The 16,487-nt window shown below is 36.8% G+C and overlaps 1 protein-coding gene across 1 annotated transcript in view; it reads left to right on the top strand.

Moving 5' to 3' along the window:
* Positions 1-78: 78 nt before the first annotated feature.
* Positions 79-16,487, top strand: part of GPR153 (G protein-coupled receptor 153) — a 939,480-nt gene continuing 923,071 nt past the window's right edge. Inside the window, exon 1 of the mRNA XM_044063018.1 lies at positions 79-195. The gene's annotated coding sequence lies outside the window, so the exon portion shown is untranslated. The remainder of the gene's footprint in view (positions 196-16,487) is intronic.

Below are 16,487 nucleotides of genomic sequence, written 5' to 3'. Positions count from 1 at the left end.
ACAGTATACCTTCATTGCAGTTTTGTTTACAGTAAATATATGCAATGCATTTCTGTTTTCTATTTTGCAATTAGGTAATGGCTGAAAATGATCCAATGGACCAGTCAACCCACCATGTAGCCATTGTGTTTCGAAATAAGTCTGAGTTTGAATGATACCAGAGGATCACAGTACAACCATGGAAAATGATGACAGGTAGGCTAGTAATATTTATTTATTTACAGACATTTAATTACCAGGAAAGTCCAGATGGGTAGAAACCCATTTTCAGTGGAGGCCTGGGGAGAAAAGCTCCAGATTATTACAACACATTTTAAGAACAATAATTTTACAATTTTCAAAAATAAAATAGAAACCATCTGCAGTTTAAATAATTATAACAAATCAGACAATATAAGAACATTGGTTAAGAATCAATGCAAATTGTTTAATATTTAGAGACATTTTAGTCAGTTTGTAGAGAAATTAAAAGTAAGTTAGTCTAATACAAATAGGAACTCCAATATGTAGTGAGGGGGAAAAACAGGTCTATGGTAGAATTAGAGAGAAAGTCAGGGAAGAGAATTAGATAGCAGTAAGGAACTACGTGAAGAAGGGAGAGTAAGGTGGCATAAGCAATGAAAAGGTGCTTGCTCACATTTAGGGATATAGTTTATCCTGCTTCTGAGCAAGAACAGAGCCAGATTTTAGCTAAGAAGTCTTTCAGAGTGGTTTTGAAAGATGTGAGGTTGGGTATAGAATGATGGATGCAATTTAGGAATTCTACTCCTTAGTAACCTTGTATGAGTATAGAAAATCTCCAGCAGATATGCAAGGTTTGTAGACAGGAGGTTTTATCATTGGATCACAATGACTGACTGGGAGTATAGTTGTGTAGAATGTTTTTTAGTGCTGGACACGTAGATGGATGCTGGATAATATTAAAGGTCATAAGAAGTTGTGTATATGTTAGTTGATGTTGCAGTTCTAACCAATTTAGGCTTTTCACTGCTATACAGTGGTGGGTTCTGAAAGGAGTATCTGCTGCAAATTTAACAACTTTGTTACAGCATTGTTCAAGTTTTACTTTTTGTGAAGCCTGGAGGTTAGTAATGATGGGAGTGCCATAATGAAGAATCAGGAGGAGATAAATAGTGGTAAATGAAGTTTTAGTTCCGTTGGTGAGAAAGTTTTTGGCTCTTACGCAATTTTGCATATGCAGGTCGATTCCAAGATTATCATCCACTATCACCCCTTATAGTTTGCAAATGAGAAGTGACTTCAGTAGTTGTATTATTGGGATAGAGGACTTTTATTTTTTTTCATGAGAGAGGGATTTGGGAAACAAAGTAGTAATTTGGTGTTTTTTTGGTTTGAGCTTGAGTTGAGAGTTACGTATCCATATTTCAGTGGCTGTTAAAGCTTCCTAAGTAACCTTTTTAGATGTGTACCATGTTGTCAGATGTGCAAATGAGAGTGGAATCATCTGCATATTGCATTAGGGCTGCCTGTTGTGTAGGGGTGTTGGTGAAAATGTTAAAAAGTAGGGGACCAAGGACAAAGCCTTGTGGTACACTGGAGGTGACTGGAATGTAAAGAGAGTGTGGAGTGCTATTTTAATGATTGATACCTACTGGACAGGTAGCCTTTGAACCACAGAAGGATGGGCTGAGAGAGACCTAGTGAGAATATTTGAAGTAGAAGTTTGCTGTGATAAACTGTGTCAAAGGCTTTGAACAAGTCCAGAAATAAGGTAGATACTAGTTTTCCATTATCTCTAGCTTTATTGACAGTATCTATATAGGTTACAAGAGCAGTGCTAGTACTATGGGAAGGATGGAAGTCATATTATGTAGGGGATAGGAGTTCTTCCTGCAGGAGATAGTCTAGCAATTGTTTTTGAATACATTTTTGAAGTATTTTGGTGAGGGGAGATAAGATTGCTATAGGTCTAAAGTTATTAATGTTTGTTGAATTTCCTTCTTTGTGCAAAGGGATAATGTGTGACTTTTTCCAGAGTGAGGGAATGTGGGATTCCTAGATTGTCCTATTTATAAGTACTGAGACAGGATACACAATGCTATTGGCTGTTGTTTTTACGTGCTCATTTGGAAGGTCATCAGGTGAAGAAGATCACAGTTAAAGTTTGTTTAAGACTAGTTTTATATAGGATGTGGACACAGGTTTGAAGGTGAAAGTGGATGTGGTGATATGTGGCTGTTGGACAGGGTTGGGATTAAATGTTGAGGAATACTTGGTTAAAGATGCTATACTATCTGTAAAATAAAAGTTGAACTGTTCTGCAGTTGTGAGTGGTAAGTTATCAGGAGAGGGTTTTGGGTTGAATTTTTGGCCAGGATGTAATAAGATTTGTTTAATAGATGTCCATTTTTTTAGGGTTGTGTTTAGTATTATTCTGAAAGTTATTACAGTATAATTTTTGTCTTCATTTATTTGCATTTTGGTATGAGTGCAAGGATTCTGACGTTTTCAAGATATTGAGGTGTTTTATATTTTTGCCATCCTTTCCATGTTTTTATTTCTGTCCTCCATCCTATCTTTTTGGAAAGCCAAATTGCATTATTTGTTTTCAGCTTCTTCATTCTAGGAGGTGCAAGGCTATTTAGGATATCTAGAAAAGTTGTATTGAATTCAATTACAACATCATCTACAGGGAGGATTTTTAGGAAGTTTCATTTGATAGATGATAGTGTAGTAATGAACATTTCTGGGTTAAACTTGGAAAGGTTAAGTGTTGTTTTATAACTATGCTGTTTAACTGGATGTGTGAGTTATCTAGTCATATAGATTGGGTGATGGTCACAGAGTCTGACATTGTACCTGTGGTGGAGTATGAATATTAAAAAGTGTGATTGTGTATGTGTATGCGTGTGTGTGTGTGTCTGTGTGTGTGTGTGTGTGTGTGTGTGTGTGTGTGTGTGTGTGTGTGTGTCTGTTGATGCATGTTAATTACATGGTTTAGTTTATTGGAATGGAGGATAGAACCTTCTTCCAAAAATGTTGGAATATTTACTGCTCTATGTTGTGTATTGGCCCTTTCTATTTATTATGATGTAACATATTGTTTGCTTTTTGTTGACATTTTTATGGCTGATAAGTTTGATGTCAATATCCCACTGTGAATCTGTCAGCTGTATTAAGCTGTGGTGAATATGTCATTTGTGAATTGATCTGCATTTCTTTGTTTTTCCATGATAAATTACCTTTATTCAGCATACCAATGGTTTATTGACTAGTTTTCATCACTCTGACTATACTTCTGCTTCTCACTCTTTCCCAAGTATCTGCCCACAGAAAGTTCTAGCAGTGTTAGTTGTCTTTTTGGAATACCTATTTGCTTAACTTCGGCATTACTTCAGTCATTATTGATTTCACTTGTTCCTTGATTTACTGATAAACCTTGTTTTCTCTTTATTTCATCCATGCCACTTCCCTCTTTCATGAAGGTCATGACTACGTCTGTATGCAACATACCATTCCTTCCTTCTTTCCTTCATCTTTATTCCCCTCATGTTATTCCCCTCTTTCCTGAACGTCATGACTACGTCTGTATGAGACAAGCCACTCTTTCCTTCTTGTTTTATTAATTTGCTTGGTAATGAAGCTAGATGGATGTAGAATACCTGGACAATAGCCAAGTGGTCAAAATCCATGAAGACTACACAAATTGGACAGAACAAAATTAAGTCGTTGCTGTTTTATATAGTGATGAAGACCCCAACATCCCCTGTGTGGGGGGGCTGCAACCCTAATTGTTATATCCTAATGTCACTGCTTTTGTGGGGGGTAAGGCAACATTGATTGCCAAAGTACATTTTGGAGTATTTGTTTGGTCTCTTAACTTTGCAGGTCTTTTATGTCACCCATATGTCCTACTCTGAGGTTGGATAGTTCTGATTATATTCTTTACCATCAGATCAAATATATGTGAAAAATTTAAGGTCAGCTTTAAGTCAGCTATCAAGAACATTGACTGTAGATGATGAATAAAAACACACAGATTATTCTTCAGATTTTCAGTAAATACTGATGTTTAACTTATGTATGATCCTGAGGAAGAGCCATGCAATAAGAAAACTAAAAGCAGGGGAGATGGCACAGGGTTTCAAAAGCTTGGTCTCTCCCATGAAGTGCTCTGTTGAGGATATCACATAAAAGTGTATTGTCAATGTTAATGCTGTTTTGGTACTAGAGGTGTAAGAGTTTGTCATCTCGGGAAGGATGTTTTTAGAACTGGTGAAAAGTGAAGAGCAGATGTTTTATGAGGAACAGACTGAATGCAAGGAGGCACCTTATTGATGCTGAACCTGAAGTAATCAGAAAATGGTTATGTGGTATGGAATTGCCTTGGAAGCAGTTAAGCTTTAACTGAAGGTTTTAATCTGTAATGATAAGAGTTATCTGGGAATAACCGACAATGAGTTCCTGAAGGAGCAGTATGATGTCATGATGTATTCCTAATACCGAGTGATGATTGTACAACACAACTCAAATGGAATTAAGTAGCCAATTAATTTATATTGAACGAGAACATTATTTGTGGATAAAGTGAGGAGGAGACATTTGCAGTTAGGTGGTATCATAGAAGGTGAGGAAGGATTTGTCTGCTTGGAGTTTGTGAAAACAATGAGAGTGCAATGAACTAATTTTTTTTCTAAAAGACCATTGGACATTGAAAAGGTATGCAGATTGCTGTCGCTGGTGTCTGGAAGAATTTATGACTTACCAAGATGGATTTCTGATGGGAGGGAGAACAGATGCTGTTTAGCCACATGAAAAACAGTAAATGGGCATTTTTTGTTTATCTTGGACAAAAGCAATGTAATGCTTTGAATGTATGTAAAGGGAGGGCTGAATTGCTGATACTAAGTGTCTTGCAGGTTTTCTGGCACTTTCTATTGGTGACATTTTAATGTGGGATATTACACCCCACAACTTATCTTAGAGAATGAAAACAAAAGAGTCCCATAGTTTATGATACTCAATGATTGTACCTGGACTATATGCTTCACAACTGTGTCACTACCTCACTAATGCCTGCACTATGTTGTCCAATTCTTTAGCCACCTGTTAAGTGTTATAAAGGTACATCTGCATTGCAGATAATACATTTCTCATGATTTTCCTGTTTTCTGCTCATTTCTTGCATTACTTGCATTTTCCCCCTCTTGGATTATGTACACCTTAACTGCCTATTTTTATTTTTTATATTTGTTCTTAATTTTTAACTTTTAAGTTTTTAATTTTTAATTACAATGTATAGCTAGCTATTCCTTCTAATATTTCTGTGATCATGAAACACATTTTTAAACATACTTTTTGATAGTTGCTGTAACTGTTTACCTATACTTTAACGATTTTTTATAGTGTTCTGGGCCCCCCCCCCCCGGGTCTCAGCTGAAAACGAGTTTCTGACCCATTTGGACACTACCAGGTTAACAAATGTAAATAAATAAATAAATAACTATTTATAATGTGGGATTCAAGTCCTTGAAGTAAGGTGTACTATAGCTCATGATATTCAATGACTTCAGTTTGGCTATGTGATGTTGTGTCAGCAGATATTAGTTGCCTTGGACTCGGATGTGGCATTCTAAACATTTCATTAATGATAAAGGATGGATTTCCATGACCATCTACAGATAATGTGACTCTACAGACTACAGGGCCTAAGACAAAGCTGGCCTTATTACCTATGGTGTAATATGTCATATTTCTGAGTTTTGAATTCCAATCAGTAAAAATGTATGGCCTCGTGAGCAGAGCATAATAGGAGAGTTTGGAAACCTTTAGAAACACAGGGTTGTCATAACCAGCTGATGTCCATAACCATTAGGGTGTCTGCAAAATATCCCAACTAACAAACTAAAACAGTGAGTTAAAAAGTCACACAGACAAACCAATCAATAAAAACTACAAGACAAATGTAGCCAAGCTAGAGTTTCCACTGTGTGATTCCTTAAACCTCTTGCATTAGAGGCACATAGGATATATGCAAATCACCCCTCAGTGTGCAAAATGAATTGAGAACTTGTATGATATGGATGGTAAACTTAAAGAGGTAGAAAATCAGATAGAACAGCATTTATATTAAAACAAGGTTAACTGATAAACTGATGAATTCAGAGAACAGAGCAAAGAGAAATAAAGAGTTTATGGCGCACTTAAAGGAATGTAATGAACTAATATGGTAAACATTTTAACTACCTCAGTACCACAAGTAATAAAGCATACATACAGCAGGGATATCATCTAGTTCAGAGATAGCACACATGTACCTGATGAAATCACGCTCCAAGTACAATTCTCACCCTAGATTTATTTGGACAAGAAACTGGTTTTAAAGATCTGCTAAGACAAACCTACCTATTAAAATATGGGACAGTAAAATAAGAGCTGATTAAAGACTTAGAAAGAAAGGAGAGCTTGGCAGCATTTTATTTTCAAACAGATTAAAACTGCTTCTTACAAACAGCCCAAGAACGTTCAGTTCATTTGAGGAGACTCTGATATTTTAAGAACAATAAATTAATACCAAACTGTGAAGATATGAAATGGAGACATATTTCTCTGAACAGGCAATCAAAAATGTTCAGATGGAAAAACTAACTGCTTTTAAAAAAGTATAAAGATACTTCTGTTCTAAATAATAATAAAATACAAGACATAATTTCACATGTTGAAGTTTAACTACGTATTTGTGTCCAGAATGTAAACTAGCTTAATAGTCCTTGTTAACTTTATACAGAAATATTTACTTTACAATACACAGAGTTAAAAGTTAATGTTATTGTTTGGTGCACTGCAAATTTAATTTCCTATAAGGACAAGGTAATTCAGCCAATACGACTATCTGAGACCTTTTCCAATAGTTACATTTGAAAAATGGAAAGCACTATACATTCTAAATAGCATTACCTGAATTACTCAGTAAGATACCTTGCATCTGCAGACTTTACTATGTCATCATGAAAAATAATAATAAGATACTAATTATATTTTGTATGTGCATGTGTTACTTATAATACATACTATTTTAACTTATTTTGGTAATGGCTTAGTTTCAGGTAAACTAATGTTGTTTTACTGCATGGAAAACCTGAAAAAATGGCAATGTTTTCATTTGTTTTCCCACCTGTGTGTCTGTGTGAAAAATAATGATTCCTTATCTGGAGAGATGGAGCTTCACAGCTGCAAGGATACCATTCAATTTCTATGAATTAGGCTGAAGTAAATATCTGAGATGCATACCTGTCAACCTCTTAGAGCAAGAAATCTGCTTAAAGCCTTAAATAATTGAGGGACAAATGCCCAAAAATAGGGACAATTTTCAAATATTGCTTTTACAAACTTAAAACATTAATATAATAACAAGTTTTGCATTAGCATGAATTTTCTGAAGGTACGAAGTCTATAACTCAAATGTCTGTCATTATTTTTTGACTTCAGTCCTCAATGATTTGCCAGTGATTGGCCAGAAAACTAACATTTTATGACGAACAGACAAAAAATATAAATAAAAAATCTGGACATTCTGTGAAAATCTGGACAGTTGAGAGGTATGCAAGATGCAAAATAAAGTAATTATGGTTAATATATTATTTAAAAATATGGTTAATATATTATTTAAAAAAATGCTTATCCTTTGTTTTAAAAAAGAGATTATTCTGTCAAAACACAAAACAGTATGCACTTCAGACAGGTGGTCACTGCTGCTGTTGTTCTTGTAAAGCTGGTTTAATTCTGAAAGTAGATTTTTTTTAATGTAAATGCCTTGACAAATAATGAATTGGCATGTTTTATTGGGTCTATATTATATGAGCGAATCACACAAATTGCGAAAGCTCATAATATTGAATGTACCGGACCTCTAACTTCCTATTGCGGGGGCTGTGCTCCCCACCCCCGCTAAATATATATTCCAACTCTGAGATTGCACTACAGTGAGGAAAGGACAAATATCCCATTCTTCACTGTACCACGATCTCACAAAAAGCACTTCAAGATCCGGTGCGTTTGATATTATGAGCGTTTGCAATTTCTACGATTCGCTCATATGAGATAGACCCATCTTATTAATGATACTGAACGTTTGAAGAAACTTGAAGTGACTGTTCACTGAGGAATGTATCTGCTGTTGTGAGGGTATGGTTCTTAATCATAGTCAAACAGGAAAAAACATTGGGCAGTTTTCATAGTCCGGGGCTTCCGATATTCCTAGCGTGAGCCACAAACAGCAGCTCTACGAGGTTATACAAATCCCAGACTTTCAGAATGACTATAGAAGTGCAGGGGACTTTTTTGTGAACATGCTCCCATCGGAAATGTGTAACATGATTAATACATAATCAATAGGGGGACCGGTACAACACTGTTGAGGTTTACACGTATGTGCATGAGTTGGATTCACAGACATGAATCTATAACAAGCTCATTTGCATAAAAAGTGGGTAAATTGCCCTGAAGTTATGCCAGAAAGCAACAGGTTTCTGACAGAAAATGGATATGTGAGGGTAGCTGAGCTGGTGCTTGTGCATACCTGGACATATTACTGAAGGGGTCGCTTGGGTGATATGTTTTATTTTAGTGCTTGTGCATACCAAGGCATGTTACTGAAGGGGTCACTTGGATGAAATGTTTTTTATTCATGCCTGTGCATACCTGAACACATTACTGAAGGGGTTGCTTGGGTGAAATGTTTTATTTTAGTGCTTGTGCATACCAAGGCATGTTACTGAAGGGGTCACTTGGATGAAATGTTTTTTATTCATGCCTGTGCATACCTGAACACATTACTGAAGGGGTTGCTTGGGTGAAATGTTTTGTTTGAGCGCTTATGCAGACCGAGACATGTTACTGAAGAGTTTGCCTGGATGAATGCTTCAGTTTGGTGCTTGTGTATACCAGGGCATGTTACTGAAGGGGTCACTTGGGTGAATATTTCATTTTGGTGCTTGTGTATGCTTGGAAATGTTACTGAAGGGATCTTTGGCGGAAATGATTCATTTGTGTGTCAGTGAAGTACTTGTGTGTGCATGGTCAGACTGCTAAAGTAATTGCTGGCAAAATAATTTACTGTCTCAATTTAGTGCTTGTGCATACTTAATACAAACTAATGAAGGAGCTGTTGGGGGAATTAATTCAATTGTATGTCAAGGAAGTGCTTGTGCATACTTGGACAAACAAGTTTGCAGATTGCAACTCCAATATCAAGCAATGGATATGTGTACCACAGGGATGTTGGACTATGAAACACAAAACCACCTCATTAGTATACTGTGCTTTACAACACTTTTTATTTGCAATTTATTATTTTTTAGGCTTTTGCTCCACTCATGCATACGCATCAGGAATGCCCCTACTGTGTTTATACAAGCAACTATGAATACTGCCAACAGTGTTTTTTTGTACCTCTGATATATTTTGTTTTTTTGTATGATGCAGTGCTCTGCTGAGTGGGAGAATGTGTTGATGGCATGTTAGACTATGCAAAATGAATTATTAGATTCATTAAATTGATTAAAACAGCAATCCCCAGTCAGAGCTGACTTGTATCTTACATCACTTTATTTGTGTCTTTACACTCAAGGGTGGTTCACTGGGTTATAAAGATGGCTTTATGATTTGGTTAGGTAAATGTTAAATTTTGTAGCTGAATTTTATTTAGATATTATAACCTGAAACTGTGGCATTTTCTTTGCATATACTAAGAATGTTCCAAGAAATGGCCATTCTCAAATTCTCCACTGTTCTATATTGTGTTGTAAGAGGGAACTTTTAAATATAGATTATTGGATAGACTAACCATGGCTTGTAGACTGATTGCCTAGTGCTAACCTGTGAATACACTGAGGGGAATTCACAAATATATAATGCACTGAACAATCCTGTTTATATCATGAATGCTCATGCATAATGAAGGAGTGATTAAAAGACTTGTGTAGTGTTAAAACAGTGTCTATTACAAGTGTTCAAGTCCTGGCTGTTTGAGGACCCAGTCTCACAGACGGGAACCTATCTGTCTTTCATTCCACACAGACTTCCTCTTTTATTTGACCTCAACTATGTGTCTGGGCAAGGTGTCTTTTGAACATGTAGCCCAGTTCAAGTAATGTAAGTGCAGCAGCCTTTGGAAAGTAGTGTGAGGGGTTGGGAGTCTAGCTGCTAGGTTTACGGGCTGACCTGAAGGGTTTAACCAGGTCATTATTATGAAAGCGAAAAACCCTATGAGCGAATACCAAAATATCGACCCCTATACCGTGAAACGTGAAAATCCCGAATGCACTAAACAGGGGGAAAAAATCAAACTGTCATAGTCGGCCAACCCCACCACTACCTATATACTACCTACCCAAATAAAATAAATAAACCACATACATACACTAACCAAACCCTACTTCTAACCTAAAGTAAAGCACAAAACCTTACTTCTAACCTGACACTAAACTCCACATACACAACTAACTATGCACTTTCCTTAACCTCTCCCTAACCCTAAGGTCCGTAACTACCGCACACGTCCCCTACAGACATACACCCAAACAAAACAAATAATCCACATACATACATTTAACAAAACCCTACCTCCAACACTACTAAACCCCACATACAAAACTATCTATGCACTATCCTTAACCCCTCCCTAACCCTAAGGTCTGTAACTACAGCACATTTCCCCTATGAAAATATACACAAACAAAATAAATAACCTACACACATACATTTAACAAAACCCTACCTCTAACCCTACACTAAATCTAACATACATTACTTATCTAATCACTTACCTTAAAGCGCACCCTTTCCTAAACTCCATAACTATCCAATACTTACCTTATGCAGCTAATCCACAGACAGGCCAACCATGGAAATTCGATATTTCCATTTTTGCGGTTTTCAACTTTCACTCTAAATCCGCTTTGCGTTATACGGTTCGATGATTACGTATTCGCGTAAACGTCTTTTCACTCTCGTAATATATACCTGATTTAACCCTATGTTTAGGGAACAAGAGGGGAGTTTAGGGTTATGGAGTGACTGAGGAATTTAGGTTTAGAGAGTGGGAGGGGAGTTTAGGGTTAGGGAGTAACTAGATCATTTAGGGAATTTAATTTTAGGGAGAGAGAGAGAGAGAGAGAGGTGTTTAACTTTAGGAAGATGTAGGAAAGGTACTGTTAGGGAGTGATCAGGGAATTTGGGTTTAGGGAATGAGAGGGAGGTTTAGGGGTGTGGCTCAGGTTTTGGGGGTGCTATGTAATTTGCTAGGGTCTGGTGGTGGGAGGTGTATATGATTTACTAGGATTGGGGCCACTGAGAGGTAGAGCGCCTGCTGTTTGAAGTGGCAATGAGCAAGTCAGTCATAAGCTAATAACACACAGGTACTTGTAATTGAACATGTATAGCAGACTTGTTACAGTCGGATGCTGGAGGACTGCAGTGATCATACTGGGTAAAGGGGTCAGATGGAGAGATGATAAAATCAGCAAGCAAAGGAGGTAACCACTGCTGAAATTGTATTCATCCTCAAGTCTTGGTGAGTACCTTCATGAGGTAGACCCTGTTTTTACATCTCACCAAGACAACATTGCTATATATTGCATTTATATAGCATGTATCATGGACAGAAGTACATTACAAAAATAAAAGAGACAGCTGGGTGCACAAGTCCCAGGATAAAAAAGTGCCCAATCATGGTAGGTGCACTGATACCAGGACTGCAAAAAATGAAAGTGCAGAATCCTTATGACACGGAAACATTCCTACAATGAGGTTAGGTCAGGCTCAGGGGGAGAATGGGCCCGTTTGTAGAACGAAGTAGTAGCCCACAAAAACTGACAGGCCAAAAAAGAGCCATAAAGATGACAGAATAGAATATTGTGGATAAGAAAGAAATTACATGTTGTTACTATTGTGCAAAAAAACAAGAATTTCCAAATAGAAGATATTCAAAATATTAAGAGAGAGATTACAGGAAAGAAAAAATACTTGCATAAGAAAAACTGTCAAAAGCTTCAAATGCAAATGTGTTCATTAGTACAACATATTCATAAAAAATATTATATAGACCGAGAAACCTTGGGCTGTTTGGAAAAAGAAGTGACTGAGCAAGTGAGAAAATATAAATATCAAAACCAAGAGATTTTGGAAAGGTTTAAAAGAGAAGCATGGACATAGGAAAAAAAGGGAGACCTGATATGGTGTCATATTTATGCAAAGGAGAAAGCCAAATGTAATCGGCACAATAAAAGCAATTCCAAAGATATTTGAAGAGAAATACAGGCAAAGCCACCCAAATATGGAAAATTTCAGTATACAAAAATAGGATCACAAAGGTGTAATGTATAATATAATACTAGTAAAGTAGAAGTTAAACAAATAGAAACTGAAGTTATGGAATACCTGCAAAGTGAAGGATGTAGTGTAGAAAGTCTAACACAGGTCACAGCATGATGGAACAATGACTCCCCAAAATAAGGAGAACCAGGTGGAGTGGGAGACATCTGAAGAAGTATGGATATGGGAAATAAAAAGAAATTTAATATCATACAATAGTTATGCAAAGGAGAAGGCAAAACTATAAAAATACAAAAAAAAGCATCACCAGAGGTATTTGAAGAGAAATACAGGCAAAGGCACACTGATATGGAAAAATTTACCATGCAAAGATAAGAAAACAAATGGGAAAATCAGAAAAGATGATTAGTAATAGAGAAGTTAAAGAAATAGAAACTGAAGTTATGGATTGCCTGTGAAGTGACGTATTTAGTGTAGAAAATCCAACTCTGGTAACATCACAGCATGATAGAATAGTGGGTCCCCAAACTAAGGAAAAACAGTTGGAATAAGAAGCATCTGATCAGTTGCCACATGGAGATACTCTGGGGACTTCAGTAGGAAACCAGCACAAAAGTTCAGTTGGAGATGCACAGCAAGGGAAGGAAAATGAAATGGTGGGAACTCTGACAAGTCAATGTTGAGGACTGATAGATCATTGAGTACCCATATGAAAGAGCAATGGATGATGCAGAATGCAGCTGAAGTGAATACGTCCCAGGAAGATGTTCTGGAACTTTCTGTAGAATGTCCACAACAAACAGAGAACAAAGAATGTACCATCAGTTTAGAAGGAAATGATCTAGGGGAAGAGTTGCTTGATTTAATAGAGATGGACAGACATATTAAGACTGATGAAAGAAATAGATTACAGAAAGTCAATAAGACGCAATATTTTAGAAGTCTGATAAAACAAATGAATGCAATAATCAAGACTATTAACAAAAATTAATATCACATAACAGAAGTAAATAGGATATATTACTGTGCAACTAAATTAATAGCAGATAAAGCCCTACCACAAAAATAGAAGGCAGTAAGGGAAAGAAAGTTAAGAAATCAAATGGCATCATGGAAGTATCAACTAGAGTACTATAAAGCAATTAAGACAAGCAGTAATTAGAAGAGTATAGAACAGGGAACAGATTAACAAAAATACTTGGAAAGATAGATGTGATAAAAGCAATTTGCAGTAAAAGAACAAACCAGGATCTATCGTACACTACTGCAAATAATAAACTAAAGTTACCAGGACAGGCAGAAAATCCTTGGAAGAAATGCAGATAAATAGTAAGGAAAAGCAAGCAATTCATTGATAACACAAAAATGTTTTATAGAAATTGGGAAAACAAAGCAAAAGGAATAGAAACACCACAAACCCCCCCCCCAAGAAATAGACACATGTTGGAGAACTATCTATGAAGACCCTGCGGAACATAATAAAGACACTGAATGGATAGAAGAAGTAAAAGAAACAGTCAGAAGTTCAAATGTACAGGATATGCAATGGGATGAATTAATGGCCAAAGAAACTGAAACAAAATTAAGAAAAACTTCTGACTGGAAAAACCCCATCCAGATGTAGTACCTAACTTCTGGCTAAACGTATTAACATATTTACACTATGATTTAGCCCTGAGTAAGAACTACTTAAATGCATACCCAGAACAGGCACCAACCTGGTTAACAACAGGAAAAATGAAACTCCTCCCTAAGAGTGAACCTGCAAGCTATCCTAAAAATTATAGACCAGTAACTTGCCTTCTGCTGATGTATAAACTATACCCTGGAACTGATGTTGACAGAGTTTATAGTAATTTAGAAAAAACTCAATCATGGCAATAGAGCAAAAGAGTAATAAAATAAAGTCAAATGGAACAAAGGATAATCTGTTTGTTAAAGACATAATGGAGAACTGTAAAAAGGGGAGGAATCTAAGTATGGCATGGATAGATTACAAAAAGCATTTCATAGCATCCCACATTCATGAATAAAAGAGTGCTTACAGATGTGTAAGATACATCCTCCATTGATCAATTACATTACAGTGACTATGAAACAATGACAAAGCACTTTGTAGCTAAGCCACGATAAAGGACAGATTATTAGCCAAGGGATACAAATTCAAAGGGGAATTGTCCAGGGTGACTCTTCTTCACTGGTGCTCTTTTCTGTTGCCCTTAACCCACTAAGCTGCCTCCTTAAACGATAAGGTCATAGTTACAATTTGGCTCTCAGAATACAAGTGCAAAGACTTTTCCTTTTCTTTTTTGTGGATGATTTAAAACTTTATAGTTCATCAGATGAGGAGCTGAAAGCACAACTGGAAGTGGTCAAAAGTTTCTCAGATGATATAAGAATGTCATTTGCTCTTGATAAACATGCAAAAGTAATATTTAAAGCAGGAAAGCTGCGGCACAAAATAAATATCAGTCTGGGATGGGAATGTGATATGAAGAAACTTGAGCAGGATGGAATATATACATATTTGGGAATTGATGAATGACGAACAGTAAACAATGAACAAATGTGAATAAAACTCAGTAAGGAATATTTTAGAAGACTAAAATTAATGCTGAAAACAACATTGACATCTAGGAACAAAGTCCAAGCTATAAATCAGTTTGCTCTTCTTGTTCTAACTCACAGTTTTGGGGAAATTGAATGGCCCCAAAAGATACTGGATCAGTTGGACAGAAAAGCAAGAAAAATGCCTCACACTTATCAAATGATATATAAAAATGTACACCCAGGTTATACTGCGGTGGTGATGCTGCGGTAGCATTGTCGCCTCACAGTAAGACATTGTCCTGTTTGATTCTCAGCTAGAGCGTCTTCTGTGTGGAGACATGCGTGAATGGGCGTACCTTCATTGAAGGTTGTGCGTCAGGGCCGGCAACTTGGCACGTAAAAAACTACTGCCAATCATTAGTGGATCAGAGTTCCGCTGTGGCAATCCCTAACCAGGAAAAGCCGAAAGATACAACAACAAGTCTACACCCAGATTATATATTCCTTGTTCTGAAGGAGGTATGGGCCTCCTCGAAACTGATTACGTGTACAAATCTGCAGTCGTAGGACTGCATATATATCTGCTGACCTTATCAGATCAAAACATAGGGAAAGTTTTGAAACATGAAGAAAACAAATCTAAGATGACTTCTTTGCTTAGTTTAGCAGAAGCATATCAGTATAAAGTGGGAATGGAAACTAAACCAAAAGTAGACCAAAATCAGGCAGCAATTGAATGTGCCAAAAGACAAAAGAAAGAATATAAGGAGAAGGATCAGGTGAGAAGGCAAGAAATGTGGAAAAGGCATACATATATTGGCAAGTACAGAAAACTCTTGGAACAACCTCATGTTGATCAAGATCTGGCACAGGAATGGTTAAGGAGAGGTAAATTTAAACCTAAAGATGAAAGTCCGGGACAGTGTACTATATACACACTGGTTTACAAAGTCCAATGAGCATGTGGGAGGAACAGATAAATGCAGGTTCTGTAAAACATAACTGGTAACAGTTGCACATCTTGTTGCTGGGTGTGTTACACTAATGGCAGAGGGCCTGTATACTGAAAGGCATAATAGTAATAGCTCTCGTCCCATTTTTTTATTTCTTTTTATTTATTTAACATGTGTTTACTGGTAAAGTGCAAATGGGACAGAGCCCATTTTCAGTGGAGGCTCAAGGAGAAATTATCCAGATGCTTGTCTTTGGTTTGATTTATGGATGTGCAGTAAATTCATTAGGTTTGGGTCAGAGATTGCTCTGTAAGGGAAGACTTATGCCTGGGTTACAGAGCAATCTCCAACCCGAACCTAATGAATTTGCTGCACATCTGTAAATCAAATTGAAATAGAGCTACTAATTCCAGGGATATAAATATGGCCTGTGACTTGAATAGGGTGTGGAGAAGGGACAGATTTGTCTCCCATGTCTTTGGAATAGGCTGCCAATTCATGTGAAGCAGAACACTTCAGGTTACCTGGATGAGTGCATGGCACTCTGTAAAATCATACTGGGGAATAGTGCCCACAACCCTCCTGGGCATGGGCAGTCATTACTAAATACACTCCTGGGTATTGACTAGATTATCTATGGTATGACATTAGGATGTAACAGCTAGGCTTGAAATGACCTCCGTGTCAATA

The sequence above is a fragment of the Protopterus annectens genome, chromosome 2.part1 (genome assembly GCF_019279795.1).
Source record: "Protopterus annectens isolate FY-2018-M chromosome 2.part1, PAN1.0, whole genome shotgun sequence".
Taxonomy (NCBI): Eukaryota; Metazoa; Chordata; order Ceratodontiformes; family Protopteridae; genus Protopterus; species Protopterus annectens.
The sequence above is the reverse complement of the archived record's forward strand: the minus strand, read 5'-3'. Positions and strand labels throughout refer to the sequence as shown.